The following is a 13,526-nucleotide window of genomic DNA, read 5'->3' as shown; positions in this document are numbered from 1 at the left end:
ACAGCAGGTTTATAGGGAATGTCAACTGCAGAACAGACAAAATACCCTCTGTTTTAGGTAATAAATTTTGAAGCTGCATTTGATTAATAATAATGAGGAATGATATGCTTACTGCAGTGGTTCCCAAACCTGGTCCTGGAGGCACCCCAGCCAAGCAGGTTTTCAGGATATCCACAATGCAATATTCATGAGAGAGATTTGCATGCAGTGGAGGCAACGCATGCAAAACCCTCTCATGAATATTCATTGTGGGTATCTTGAAAACCTGACTGACTGGGGTGCCTCCAGGACCAGGTTTAGGAACCACTGGCTAACCGGAAAGTGACCATCCAATGTCTGTAGTACGCAGCAGCTGGGGTCACCACACAGGCTGAGAAGATAAATATATATTTGGCTTTGTGCAGCTTCATTATGTAGATGCCGTAACTGATATTGTGAAAACAGAATTATGAAAGCGAATATCCTTATGAGAGAGAAAAGATTTCTCCTAAAATGTATGCTTCCTGTATCACTATTACTAACCAGACTCCAAGCCATAATGTGCTGTTGGAATCCAGGCCTAGTTTACCAATTATTTTCCCAAGTAGGCCTGGTGCTTTCTGTCCTGTAGACTGTTTTGGAATGGATCAGAACGATTTCCTTAGGGCTGCTGGGCAGGTTGATCCAGTCCTGGATTTACTTCATTGCATTCTGGGACTTGTAGTTCTGATTTCCCTATTACTACTACTACTATAAATCATTTCTATAGCGCCACCAGTCGTACGCAGCGCTTCACAATTTAACATGAAGAAAAGACAGTCCCTGCTCAAAAGAGCTTACAATCTAAATCAGGACAGACAGACAGGACAAATAAGGGATAAGGGTAGGACAGACAGATAGGACATAAGGGAAGGGACTAATGAAGAGAGGAAGACAAGATAAAGGTTACGAGCAGGTGACAAGTTAGGAATTAAAAGCAGCATCAAACAGGTAGACCTTTAGCCCGGATTTGAAGGCGGCCAGGGATGGAGCTTGACGCAATGGCTCAGGGAGTCTATTCCAGGCATAAGGTGCGGCAAGATAAAAGGAACTGAGTCTGGAGTTAGCGATGGGGGAGAAGGGTACAATTAGGAGAGATTTGCCTAGTGAACGGCATTCTTGGGAAGGAGTGTAGGGAGAGATGAGGGTGGAGAGGTAGTGAGGGGCAGCAGAGTAAATGCACTTATAGGTTAATAAGAGGAGCTTGAACTGTATACGGAAACGGATAGGGAGCCAGTGAAGTGACTTCAGAAGACGGCTGATATGGGCATAGCAACTTTGGCGAAATATTAATTGTGCAGCAGCATTTTGAACAGATTGAAGAGGAAAGAGATGGCTGAGTGGAAGACCGGTGAGAAGCAAGTTGCTTCCTAAGAATAGCAGCACTACAAGGACTGGATAAGAAGCAAAGTGATGGGAAATTCAGAAACAGTGGAGGACCACCAGATCCCTCATGCTCATGGTGCTGTCTTCATATGTGGATTGGAGTGATTGAAAAGGTTTTCTGCTAATTGTGGCCATGGTTTATGCTATTGTGTGGAAGACCTGAGTTTGATTTCCAGGTCTGGCTTCGGAGGTAATGTTCAGAGCCTTCTTAGTCCTACAATAGTGACACATAGTGGCTGGATTTAGGATGTATTGGGTTTTGGAAGTAGCCATGTCTGTGGCTTCTGGACAAGGTCTATTACTGCAGTGACTAAGCTAAGGAGGTCATAAAGAAAAGTTGTTAAATCGCGGGAGGATTGTGAAAAATTACAAGAGGAGACTGGGTGTCTAAATGGCAGATGACGTTTAATGTGAGCAAGTGCAAAGTGATGCATGTGGGAAAGAGGAACCTGAATTATAGCTATATCATGCAAGGTTCCATGTTAGGAGCCACGGACCAAGAAAGGGATCTAGGTGTCGTCGTTGATGATACGTTGAAACCTTCTGCTCAGTGTGCTGCTGCGGCTAAGAAAGCAAATAGAATGTTAGGTATTATTAGGAAAGGAATGGAAAACAAACATGAGTATGTTATAATGCCTTTGTGTCACTCCATGGTGCAACCGCACCTCGAATATTGTGTTCAATTCTGCTCGTCGCATCTCAAAAAAGATATAGTGGAATTAGAAAAGGTGCAGAGAAGGGCGACGAAAATGATAAAGGGGGTGGGACAACTTCCCTATGAGGAAAGGCTAAAGCTGCTAGGGCTCTTCAGCTTGGAGAAAAGGCGGCTGAGGGGAGATGTGATAGAGGTCTATAAAATAATGAGTGGAGTTGAATGGGTAGATGTGAAGCGTCTGTTTACGCTTTCCAAAAATACTAGGACTAGGGGGCATGCGATGAAGCTACAATGTAGTAAATTTAAAATGAATCGGAGAAAATTTTTCTTCACTTAACGTGTAATTCAACTCTGGAATTCGTTGCCAGAGAATGTGGTAAAGGCGTTTAGCTTAGCGGAGTTTAAAAAAGGTTTGGACGACTTCCTAAAGGAAAAGTCCATAGATCATTATTAAATGGACTAGGGGAAAATCCACTATTTCTGGGATAAGCAGTATAGAATGTTTTGTACTTTTTTGGGATCTTGCCAGGTATTTGTGACCTGGATTGGCCACTGTTGGAAACAGGATGCTGGGCTTGATGGACCTTTAGTCTTTCCCAGTATGGCAATACTTATGTACTTAAGGGAAAGCCCTGGGTCCTTGGGAATGAAAGCTTATGGCACCTTGTCCTAATGAAGAGCAGTTCTGACTGAACTGGAAGAGTCTAGGAAGAAGCTGAGTCCGAAATTGTGGTGGGGTGGGTGTTTGAAATGATGCATTCCAATGGTAGTTAGTATATGAAAAGCAGGGGGGGGGGTGACAGTTTGTGAGAAGCTGAGAGAGCTTCGTGTTTGCTGCTTTCTGCCTCACAGTGACACTTGAATGGAATGAGCTTTACCAAATGATAAAGTCACATGTACCCTGTGTTCCTGAGATAAGCTGACATGGTCTGGGACAGGCTCAGCACACACTAGCTATAAATATAGAACAAGGGAAAGAGGAGAAATAACCGAGTCCTGATTGTTCTTTTCCACTGTGAGAGGTTTCCCTTGGCATGCTCTAACCTGAACTTTCCAAAATGTGTTTGTGTAGGTCTCTGAGTGTATGAGTGTGCTTCTGTGAAGGAGTGTTAAGTTTTTGTAGCTGTAGGTACAGTCAGAAGAAGCAGAACAACATATTTAGCAAGTGTTAAATCACAATTTGCAAAAAATCCAGCTTTCTCCAGAACTCGTACAGTTACATGTACTCTGAAGCATGTAAGAATAGGATGGAATTCAGGGCTATTTACATTTTTAAAACACCTTTTCATGGGTTCAGATCTTCATATTTCATCACTCGTTCTGCTTATTTGCAAATCCCAGGTGTGCTAAACTTAAGTTGCCAGGGTTGCTGGCAGGATGAACATCTGCAACTTGGCAGTGCTCGAGGGCCCAGAGGCTCTTCCTGGTTGCCCACCACCACAGCACATAGCAGCCCTCCCCAGTCCAGGCCCTTCAAGGTAGGACCAGGGAGGGGGGCGGTGGTGTCAGTGAGTGGGGCAGTGTGTAGTGGCCAGAGGGCCCCAATGACCTTTACTGCCTAGGGGCCCCGACCGCTGTCAGTCCGCCTCTACTAGCAAATCTTTTATGAATAGTCTGGTGAGTCCACAGACAGAAATAATGCCACGCCCAACAGAAAAGGCCATTTCAGAAATGTACATGTTCAAAATACGAGTGACATCAGAAGAAGGCTGTAGACATGTAAGTGGCTTCATATATATGATGAGTTTGCCAGATATTTCATGTATATGTGCTGCTATTTACTTGTATAGGTGGTGGATTTTGAAATTTTGCATATACAAGAGCAGGTAATTAGGGAATCATCTTCCAAAAATCAAAATTTAGCCAAGGGAGGCAGTTCTGACCATCAGAAAGGTGAGTTACTCCCCCCACCCCCCAAAACACACTCCTCCATCCCAGATTCAAAAGAGAAGTTAGCTGGAGACTCTGCAACTCAGCAGGTGTAAATACTGGTGGGTGAAACTTCTCAGGTTTACATGCATTGCCATGCGAAAAAATTACTGAATGTCTATTATGAAGAACCGCTCAGAACACACCCAGGATATTTCCTGTCTGCACTCTCCAATCTACACAGTTAACTTTTGCTATTTATACTTTATACTGTTTTGTAGATATAAATCTGCTGTTCATATCTGCAAATTGTTTATCATTTACTTGAAATTTACTAACCCACTTGTCTCGGGTACAGATGATTCCCAACTGTTCTAAATGATACTCCTTTGTCTCTAGGTTTCACAGCTTAAGATGTTTCTTGGAGTGCAATATTTAAATAAATGCTGCTGTCAATCAAATCAAATTTTTCTAAGCAGTGTTTTGATTTTCAGCAAATCTTTAAACTGAAATAAATATTGTCTGCCATGTGTGGCTGGGTTATAAGGAAGAGATGGGAAAATATTCCATTCATCCACCAGATGGCACTATAAATTCAGTGCCTCATTGCTATGAATAAAGTCATGTGGTTATCTTGATAGTCCACTTGGATAAGGAAAATAGAGGTCAACAAATGAGTTGTAGGTGAGACCTTTCTAATAACTAACCGCAAACGTGTGAGGATCTTTCCAGAGCCCTTCATACAGCGCAAAGTGAGCTAAAGCTATATCTGCATATAGAAGTAAGTTGGGTGCAAAAAGCCCAAGAACTATAAAAGCACACAGAATGGGGAAGAAGGAGACTAGCAGCCATTTTGAATATTATGAAGCCCAGTTCAAAACCCCCTGTGACTCCTGATCTTGGGTAAATCACCAATCCTCCATTGCCTCAGGTACAAACTCAGGGGCTGATGCTCAAAGCCGGGCGTCAAAGCCCACAATGCAAAACCCCATTGTGCAACTACAGCACAGAAAAATAGCAAAGTGATGCTCAAAAGAAATGTTATGCAAATGATATGTGTGGTTAATTGGTGCTAATAAACTGAAAAAGAGAAAGACTGAATTTAAATGTACAGGAGGTGAAGAACTCCTTGGATATGGTGAAACAAGATTTTTCCTCGAAAATTGAGGCCTTGCAGAAAGAGACTAAGCAAACTGATGAATTTAAAGTGGCTGTGATAAAGGACAATATGGAAATAAGAAGGAAGATAGAACAAGTGGAGAATTATAATAGGAGATTAAATCTCCGTGTACTGACTTTCCTAGATTGTTGGGGGTATCTCCAAATGATATGTTCTGTAGATACTTGAAAGAGAATTTGAAATTTCCTCAGGAAGTGTTTCCCACGTTGAATAAGATTTATTACATATCAAGTACAATGAAAAAAAGTAGGGACAGAGAATTCAATAGATTTACAAAATGTCACAGCCATCTTGGAACAAACAATTGAAGAAGCATCTGAAAGAGGGACGTTGATTATATCATTTGTTTTTCAACAGGACTTGAATGCAATAATGCGTCTTTACTTTAAATCAACTAACCGTGTGTTTGCTGGCCAGAAAATCTGGCTTTACCCGGTTGTGACTAAGTCCACCCAGGAAAAATGGAAAAAATTTCTTTCTATGAGGTCAAAAGTTTTGGAATTGGGGGGTTCCTTCCTCCTGGCTTACCCTTGTAAATGTGTTATTAGGTTAAATCAGACAAAATATGTATATTACCTGCCTGATCAGCTTCAGACCTTCCTAGATAGTAAACAACGGTAGAGTTAAGTAGTAAGGGATTGACGGAACCACATTTACTTTTCTAACAATTTTTTGTAAGTTTGTGTTAACTTCACTAATTCCTAACCCCCCCCCCCCCCCCCTCTTTATATTGAGCTCTAATGAAGCCATGCTTTGTTAATTATAGGAGGAAGAAATTTTGTACCTATCTGTAAGCATTATTACTTAATGGTTATATTACACTTTGCAGTATTATAATATCTGTATAAGTATATAAAAATTAATAAAAATTATAAATCATAAACTGAAAAAGAGGAGGCCCGTGCCTGGCACATAACCACAAATGGTTTGCTGTAAGTGGGTCTATTGTGTGCATGTCCAGACAAACCTGGAAGTGCAAGTATACATTGACACTGTTCTTCTGCATTTTTAAATATGAGCCTACAAAAATTGTTTGCACTTTAAATTTCTGAAAGGCTCATATTTAAGCACGAAAAATGGGTGTTAATGTGTGCATTCATGTTTGGTTTTGCTCGGACTCAAACACACGTTTGTTTCCCACTATCAGCACTTAAAGTTGCACAGGCTTCCTTCCTTATCCAAAAGACCAAACCTGCAGTTTAATGTGAAACAGTAATAAGAAATTTTCTGAACACCTTCTAGCCTGCCCCTGACCTGGCAGTAAATTTTCATGGTTATGGACCATCATTTGTTTCTGGGCATTTGGAGCGCTTTCATTTGTGCATTGCGAAGGAATACTTTTCATCTTGTTAACATCCGTTTAAACATGATTATGCGGCCATCTTTAGCTTGCACGTTAACACTGTTGCTCGAGCCCTCCGGACATTTGGTACTGTATAACTTGCGTGCAAATCTGGTGTTAACCACGGGTTAATGTCAGCAGTAGTTTTGAGCATTAGCCCCTCAGATCGTAAGTCCTCTAGGGGCAGGAAAATATCTGTTGTACCTGAATATAACTTGCCTTGAACTACAGCTGATGAAAGGTTCTGAGATAAATTGAAAACTCCTTCCCTTATTAGATTTTTTAAAAATTTGTTTGTCTCTCCATGCAATGTTTGTATGTATATAGTGTTAATTAGCATTTTTTTTACATACCAAATAAACCAGTAAACTCCGATTCAGACCAGAGATGCAGAGAATTATTAGGGAATCAGGTACCATATAACTCCTTCACAAATTTGTCCTTCTGCAGCATCTTCTCACATGCATTTAAAAGCAGGTCTGCTGCTGATCCCGTGGTTGTGTTCTGTACTGGAAGAAACTGCTGATTTTTGACTCGCTATAAATCTGAACATATATTACTGTATAATGAATTCTGGGGAAGCTTTATCTCAGCTGCAGAGAAGGAAAAACAAGGCTTAATGCTTAGTTGTGTCTTATAAATAACCAGCTATTTCTCAGTAGGTTACAGGACACGTGTAGCTTCCTCTGATCTTTCACCAGTCACAGCTGGTATCCAATGTGCCGTGGGCTCCACTTGGAACTTGCATAAGATGACATGTACCATGTGATTGCATATGTGTCTAATGTGCACCGCACATACATACATTCCTGTATGCAAATGAGCATCTCAAGAAAGATATAGTAGAACTGGAAAAGGTGCAGCGAAGGGTGACAAAAATGATAGCGGGGATGGGACGACTTCCCTATGAAGAAAGACTAAGGAGGCTAGCGCTTTTCAGCTTGGAGAAGAGACGGCTGAGGGGAGACATGATAGAGGTATATAAAATGAGTGGAGTGGAACAGGTGGATGTGAATCGTCTGTTCACGCTTTCCAAAAATACTAGGACTAGGGGGCATGCGATGAAACTACAGTGTAGTAAATTTAAAACAAATTGGAGAAAATGTTAAACTCTGGAATTCGTTGCCGGAGAACGTGGTGAAGGCAGTTGGCTTAGCAGAGTTTAAAAAGGGGTTAGACGGTTTCCTAAAGGACAAGTCCATAAACCACTTCTAAATGTACTTGGGAAAAATCCACAATTTTGGGAATAACATGTATAAATTGTTTGTACGTTTGGGTAGCTTGCCAGGTGCCCTTGACCTTGGTTGGCTGCTGTCGGGGATAGGATGCTGGGCTTGATGGACCTTTGGTCTTTTCCCAGTATGGCATTACTTATGTACTTATGGAATCAGCTCAAGATTGTAAAGCCCTTTTCAGGATTGTTTGTGCTTTAAGCTAAGATTTGAAAACCCAATACTGACTCTGCTGTTCCTTATAAAGAAAGCCAAGAGGTCACTCCAGTTCTTGGAGCAGGTGCGTGTAGGGTGCTACATGCTGGAAAACCTCTAAAGCTGACCTGTAGGTCTTTCAGTTATCTCTGGGAGTGAGGATCCGTTGCTCATGTAATATCCCTCAAATAATTTATTTATTTTTTATTTGTTGCATTTGTATCCCACATTTTCCCACCTATTTGTAGGCTCAATGTGGCTTACATAGTACCGTGAGGCGATTGCCAATTACGGTATGACAAATACAGAGTGATATTGTGGTAAGGTTCATGTGTGACAGATACATTAGGGAATCAAGGAGAAGAGTTATGTCCAGGTCGAGTATTAGTTTCGTTGTGTTGCAGGGTCGAGGCATTTAAGTTGGATCATTAGGGTATGCCTTTTTGAACAAGTTAGTTTTTAGTGATTTCCGGAAATTTGATAGGTCATGCGTTGTTTTCACGGTGTTTGGTAATGCGTTCCATAGTTGCGTGCTTATATAGGAGAAGCTGGATGTATAGGTTGATTTATATTTAAGTCGTGTGCAGCTTGGGTAGTGGAGATTTAGGTATGTGCGTGTTGATCTTGTTGCGTTTCTGGTTGGTAAGTCTATGAGGTCTATCATGTATCCCGGGGCCTCGCCGTAGATGATTTTATGAACCAGAGTGCAGATTTTGAATGTGACACGTTCTTTGATTGGGAGCCAGTGCAGTTTTTCACGTAGGGGTTTCACGCTTTTGAATCTCATTTTTCCAAATATAAGTCTGGCTGTGGTGTTTTGAGCAGTTTGGAGTTTCTTTATGATTTGCTCTTTGCATCCCGCATAGATTCCATTACAGTAGTCTAGGTGGCTTAGTACCATTGATTTTACCAAGTTGTGGAATATTTCCCCCGGGAAGAAAGGTTTTAATTGTTTGAGTTTCCACATTGAGTGGAACATTTTCTTTGTTGTAGTTTTCGCTTGGCTTTCTAGCGTGAGATTTTGGTTGATTATAACTCAGAATTTTTAAGCTGTCTGAAACAGGGAGGGTATAATCTGGGATGTTTATGTTACTGGGTTTGTTCGTGTTGTATTGGGATGAGAGGATGAGACAGTGTGTTTTTTCTGCTTTGAGTTTTAGTTGAAATGCATCCGCCCATGAGGTCATGATTTGCAGGCTGAGATTGATTTTGTTGTTGATTTCTGTTAGGTCATGTTTGTAGGGGATGTATATCATGACATTGTCTGCGCATATGTAACAGTTAAGGCCTGGGTTGGATAAGGATTTGGCTAGTGGGGTCATCATTAGGTTGAAGAGGATCAGTGATAGTGGTGATCCTTGGGGTACTACACAGTCTGTTTTCCATGGTGATGATATGTTTGAATTTGGAACATATCCTATTTGCATTTTGTAGACTTTAATGCATTTGAAATGCAAATAGAATGCCTTTCAAACTCATATGAGGGATTCCAAATCAGAACTAACTGGTGATGCATAATAAAGGGATGTACCCAGCAGGCAGCAAGAGCTGTTTCCTAGTCTTTGATTCCAGAGAGGCGCAGTGCCCCCTCGGGTGCACGGAGCCAAAGATAACATGGCGCCGTGCACTGAGGGAGGCATGCTTGTTCGGGCCAGCGGGGTGCCCAGGCAGGCACAAGGTGGTCGCGTGCCCGACATGAAAGGGGCACCCCACTGGGAGAAGGAGGAGAAAAAAACGGGCTATAAAAGCCCCGGGGAGGAGCCCGGACGTCCTCTTTCGCGTCCGGCCTCCAGGTGCACCTCACCTCACCTTCCTACACGCCGCGTGAGTCCAGGGTGGTGTTCCAGGCCAGAACGTTGGAGCAGCGAATTTGTAGAGCTCAGGGAGCATCGCTGTTGAGCACTGCGGTAGGAGAGAGGACTGCAGAGAGGAGGACAGCAGAGAGGAGAACCACAGCTGCAAGGAAACATTGACGGCGATTCACGATCCCTCGGCGTGGGCACAGGCAGCGGCTCCTGGCGTGCCGGACACGCGAGAGGAGCAGAGGACGAATTTGGCGGCGATTCGCACCGCACTGTGGCGGGTCGCTCATGAGTCATCGGCTGGCGATCCCATTCGGAGCGGCTTTGCAGGACCAGGGCCGTGCCAATGCGGTAAGCCAGGTAAGCAATGCAGGGGGGCGCCTGCCTTCGAGGGGCGCTGCTGCCCTGCGGTCCCTGCCTTCCACTCACTTGCAAAATCTTTTAGCTGAAGTTGCGATCGCCCCTGCCCTAAAACCGGAAGTGAAAGCAACAGCATTATTCACTGAGGCAGGCAGGCAGGCAGGCAGGCTCTTCAAGTTATTTTAAAGAATGCAACCAAAATTGCTATATATGCTGTGGTTTGTGACTAATTCCTCACTCAGGGTGAGCTTCAGAGCTTGAACCGCATTCAAATTAAAGACAACCTGAAATTTTAAAAGTGCTAAAAATAAGTTTTAAAAGTATTTGTATTAAATCTAATTGCAGAATTCAGGTGCTGGGACTCTGTACTTGGTTGTCATATGCTCAGATTTGTTTAAATCGTATGCAAATTAGTCCGTTTTTGGGAGGTTCTCATTTGCATATTTATGAATAAAATATGATGGAAGTGTTTACAGCCTTAATGTTAGGGCATGGCTCTGATCAAAAGTGTGAAGTTTGGTCCAAAAACGAAGGGTTTATCTAGTGTTTTTCACTAAAAATTCCTATTTTGAGTTGGAAATCTTTGAAGTGTTATGAAAATACATTTTGCTTTAATGAAATTGCTAAACTTTAGAGTCAGAGCCTTATCAATGAGGGATACATACAGTGCTATTTTTTTCGTGATGTCCAGCTTACTTGCCTGCTCCCTTCTGTTCCTGCTTTGCTAGACGGAGGGGGTGGGGGCGCCAACTGATAGTCTGCAGGGGGGCACCAGAGACCCTAGGCACGGCCCTGTGCAGGACCCCTTTTTTCGAGAACACCCCTCAACTGGCTGGTGACCAGTAAGTAAAAAAAAAAAAAGATGAGGGGATAAGAGTTCAGGGAGGAACGTGGTCTCAGGGCAGAATTAAGCAGCCTCATGGGTAAGGCATGTTTGCCTGCAGGGGGTGGCCATATTGGTTAGGGCTATCCTTATGCAGGGGCGGACATCTTGGTTAGAGCTATCCTGATGCAGGGGGCAGCCATATTGGATAGGGCGATTCGGGAGTGTATACTGTATGATGGAGGGCAGGGGGCGGCCATATTGGTTTTAGCTAGCTTGTATGTAGGGGGTGGCCATCTTAGGGCAAATTCGGGGAATGTATACCGCTCTATGGAATGCAGCCATATTAGAGTGGGCAGAGTCAACTGCTGAGCTCGAGCATCATTTAAAGGAGAGATGCGGCTGCATTGATGGGTACAGGTAGCAAGCAATGGGCGGATATCCAAAAAAAAAAAAAAAAGGGGGGGGGGGGGATATTGGCAATTACGTAATTACTCCGAGAGGCAGATATTAACTTGTTATCTCTTAAGTCTATTTAGATCCTTGTCTGTCAGCTACCTTGCATTACCCTCCCCCATCAGAATGGAAGCAGGTGCAGATGTGATCAAAACTTGTCCCACAGAGGATATTAGAGAGGAGGACGGACGCAGCGCATCACCCATGCATGCAGAAGAGAAGAAGGCATACGACGCAGACCGGAGTGATGCAACAAAGACACCACCACCGAGCGCCGCAGACAAAAAGAAAGAACAAAGAAAGCAAGAAAAAAAGAAGGCAGCCATCACCATAGACGCTATATCGGCCAAGAAAGACAAGAAAAAGCCAAAGGAAAGCAAGATGCAGCCACTGCAGGAAGCTGGCCGTACCCACCAGCATTCCCGGGATGGACGATGCCTCAGACCTTAGTTGCTCAGGTGAAGGAGAGCTTGGGGCCTGTAGCTGGGCAAGGGCAGCACGCGATCGCGCCTCCATGGCAGTATGGGATGGAATGGGGCTACCCCCCACAACTGCCATACTACGGGGCGTGGCCAGGATTTGGCCCCTCCCCTTACCAGCCGTGGCAAGCGACGGGGGCTGCCCAACACCCGGCACACGCAGGGGCCTCAGGCAAACCAGACCCTAGTTACGGGGGCACGAACCCGGTTAACTCGATACCGGACCCGACTAAGAGGGACAATATGCAGATGACGGACACCGCAGGTATGGCCAATGGCGCACATGAGAATGTAAATGTTGATGTGAAGGAGGGGGAGAGAGCGGGTTTGTCAGAAGGGAACAATGCAGCCAAGGTAGGGGAGCAGGGTGCACACACTGAGAGAGAGGGCGAAAACAGGTCAAGGTGCGCTTGCCAGTGAGGCCAAGACTACAAATGACAAAAAAGCTAAGAAGAAAAAGAGAGGGCGAGGAGACTCCGACACAGAGAGCAGTTCGAGTTTGTCGTCCTCATCTTCCTCTTCATCGGATGGGGACGACGAAGCACTGAGCGCAGAATTAGCGACAGCGAGTGCCAGGGACGAACGACCACCCCCCCTAGCAGCGTTACCACACATATGGCGGCTTGTGCCCAAGTCCATACGTAAAAAGATAAAGAACAGAAAATACTTTGACATGTTTCAGGTGTTAGAAGAGAGGAAGAAGAGTAAGATAAGGAGCAAAGACTCAAAAGAAAAGACAGTTACACGAGCCAGCAGTACACCAAGATCATTATTTAACTGGTTATTGGCATTCCTCAGGGTAATAGATGCAGCGGGACATGCCGACCCAATCCAATTCAGCCTGATGCTGGCATATGCCCACAACATTCTGTTGGCCTATAGGGACTACGAGGGATACAGATGGTTAAAATACGACGAGGAATATAAGGACAGGATGGAGGATAACCCTGCATTAGGGTGGGTTTGGAAAGATGCGGACCTTTGGATGTACACGATGACTAACAGAGGGGTGGTAGCTGGCGCATAAGGTAGATCCTTTCGGCCCGGGGGGCTGCACGGAGCAGGGAGAGCAGCTAGCCCATAAGATGGAAGTTGCTGGAGATTCAACAGAGCCATATGTACCTTACCGATTTGCAAATTCAAGCATGTTTGTACCTCGTGCGGAGCACCGCACCCAGCCAACAAATGCGTTAAGAAAGCCCCTGACAGAACCTCCACCCAAATTTGACACACAGAACAGTGTAAAGGCTCCTTCCCTGGTTAACCTAGTTGCCATGCGGCCTTGGTTAGCACTGTACCCCTGCAGGAAGGAAGCATTTTCTATCGAAGAGGGTTTTACACACGGTTTTAGAATTCCATACTAGGGCACACAACAAGGGAGAATTGCTAGGAACTCCCCCTCAGTAATACGCTTGCGGCAGGAGGCCAGGGCGCGCATTACTAAGGAATTAAGCTTACGCAGAGTGGCGGGTCCCTTCCGCCATCAGCCTTTCGAAGAATTCATAGTCTCCCCGCTAGCAATCATTCCCAAGAAAGAGCCAGGAAAATAAAGGCTTATACACAACTTATCTTATCCGGTGGGCGGATCGGTGAACGATTTCCTTCCCCCCGAGGCTAGCTCAGTGCAATATGCCACCTTTGACATGGCTGTACAACTACTGAGGCAATCAGGACAGGGAGCACTCATGGCCAAAGCGGACATCGAGTCAGCATTCCGGCTACTGCCGAT

Source organism: Microcaecilia unicolor, chromosome 8, assembly GCF_901765095.1.
Source record: "Microcaecilia unicolor chromosome 8, aMicUni1.1, whole genome shotgun sequence".
NCBI classification, from domain to species: Eukaryota; Metazoa; Chordata; class Amphibia; order Gymnophiona; family Siphonopidae; genus Microcaecilia; species Microcaecilia unicolor.
This window is presented reverse-complemented; position numbering follows the sequence as displayed.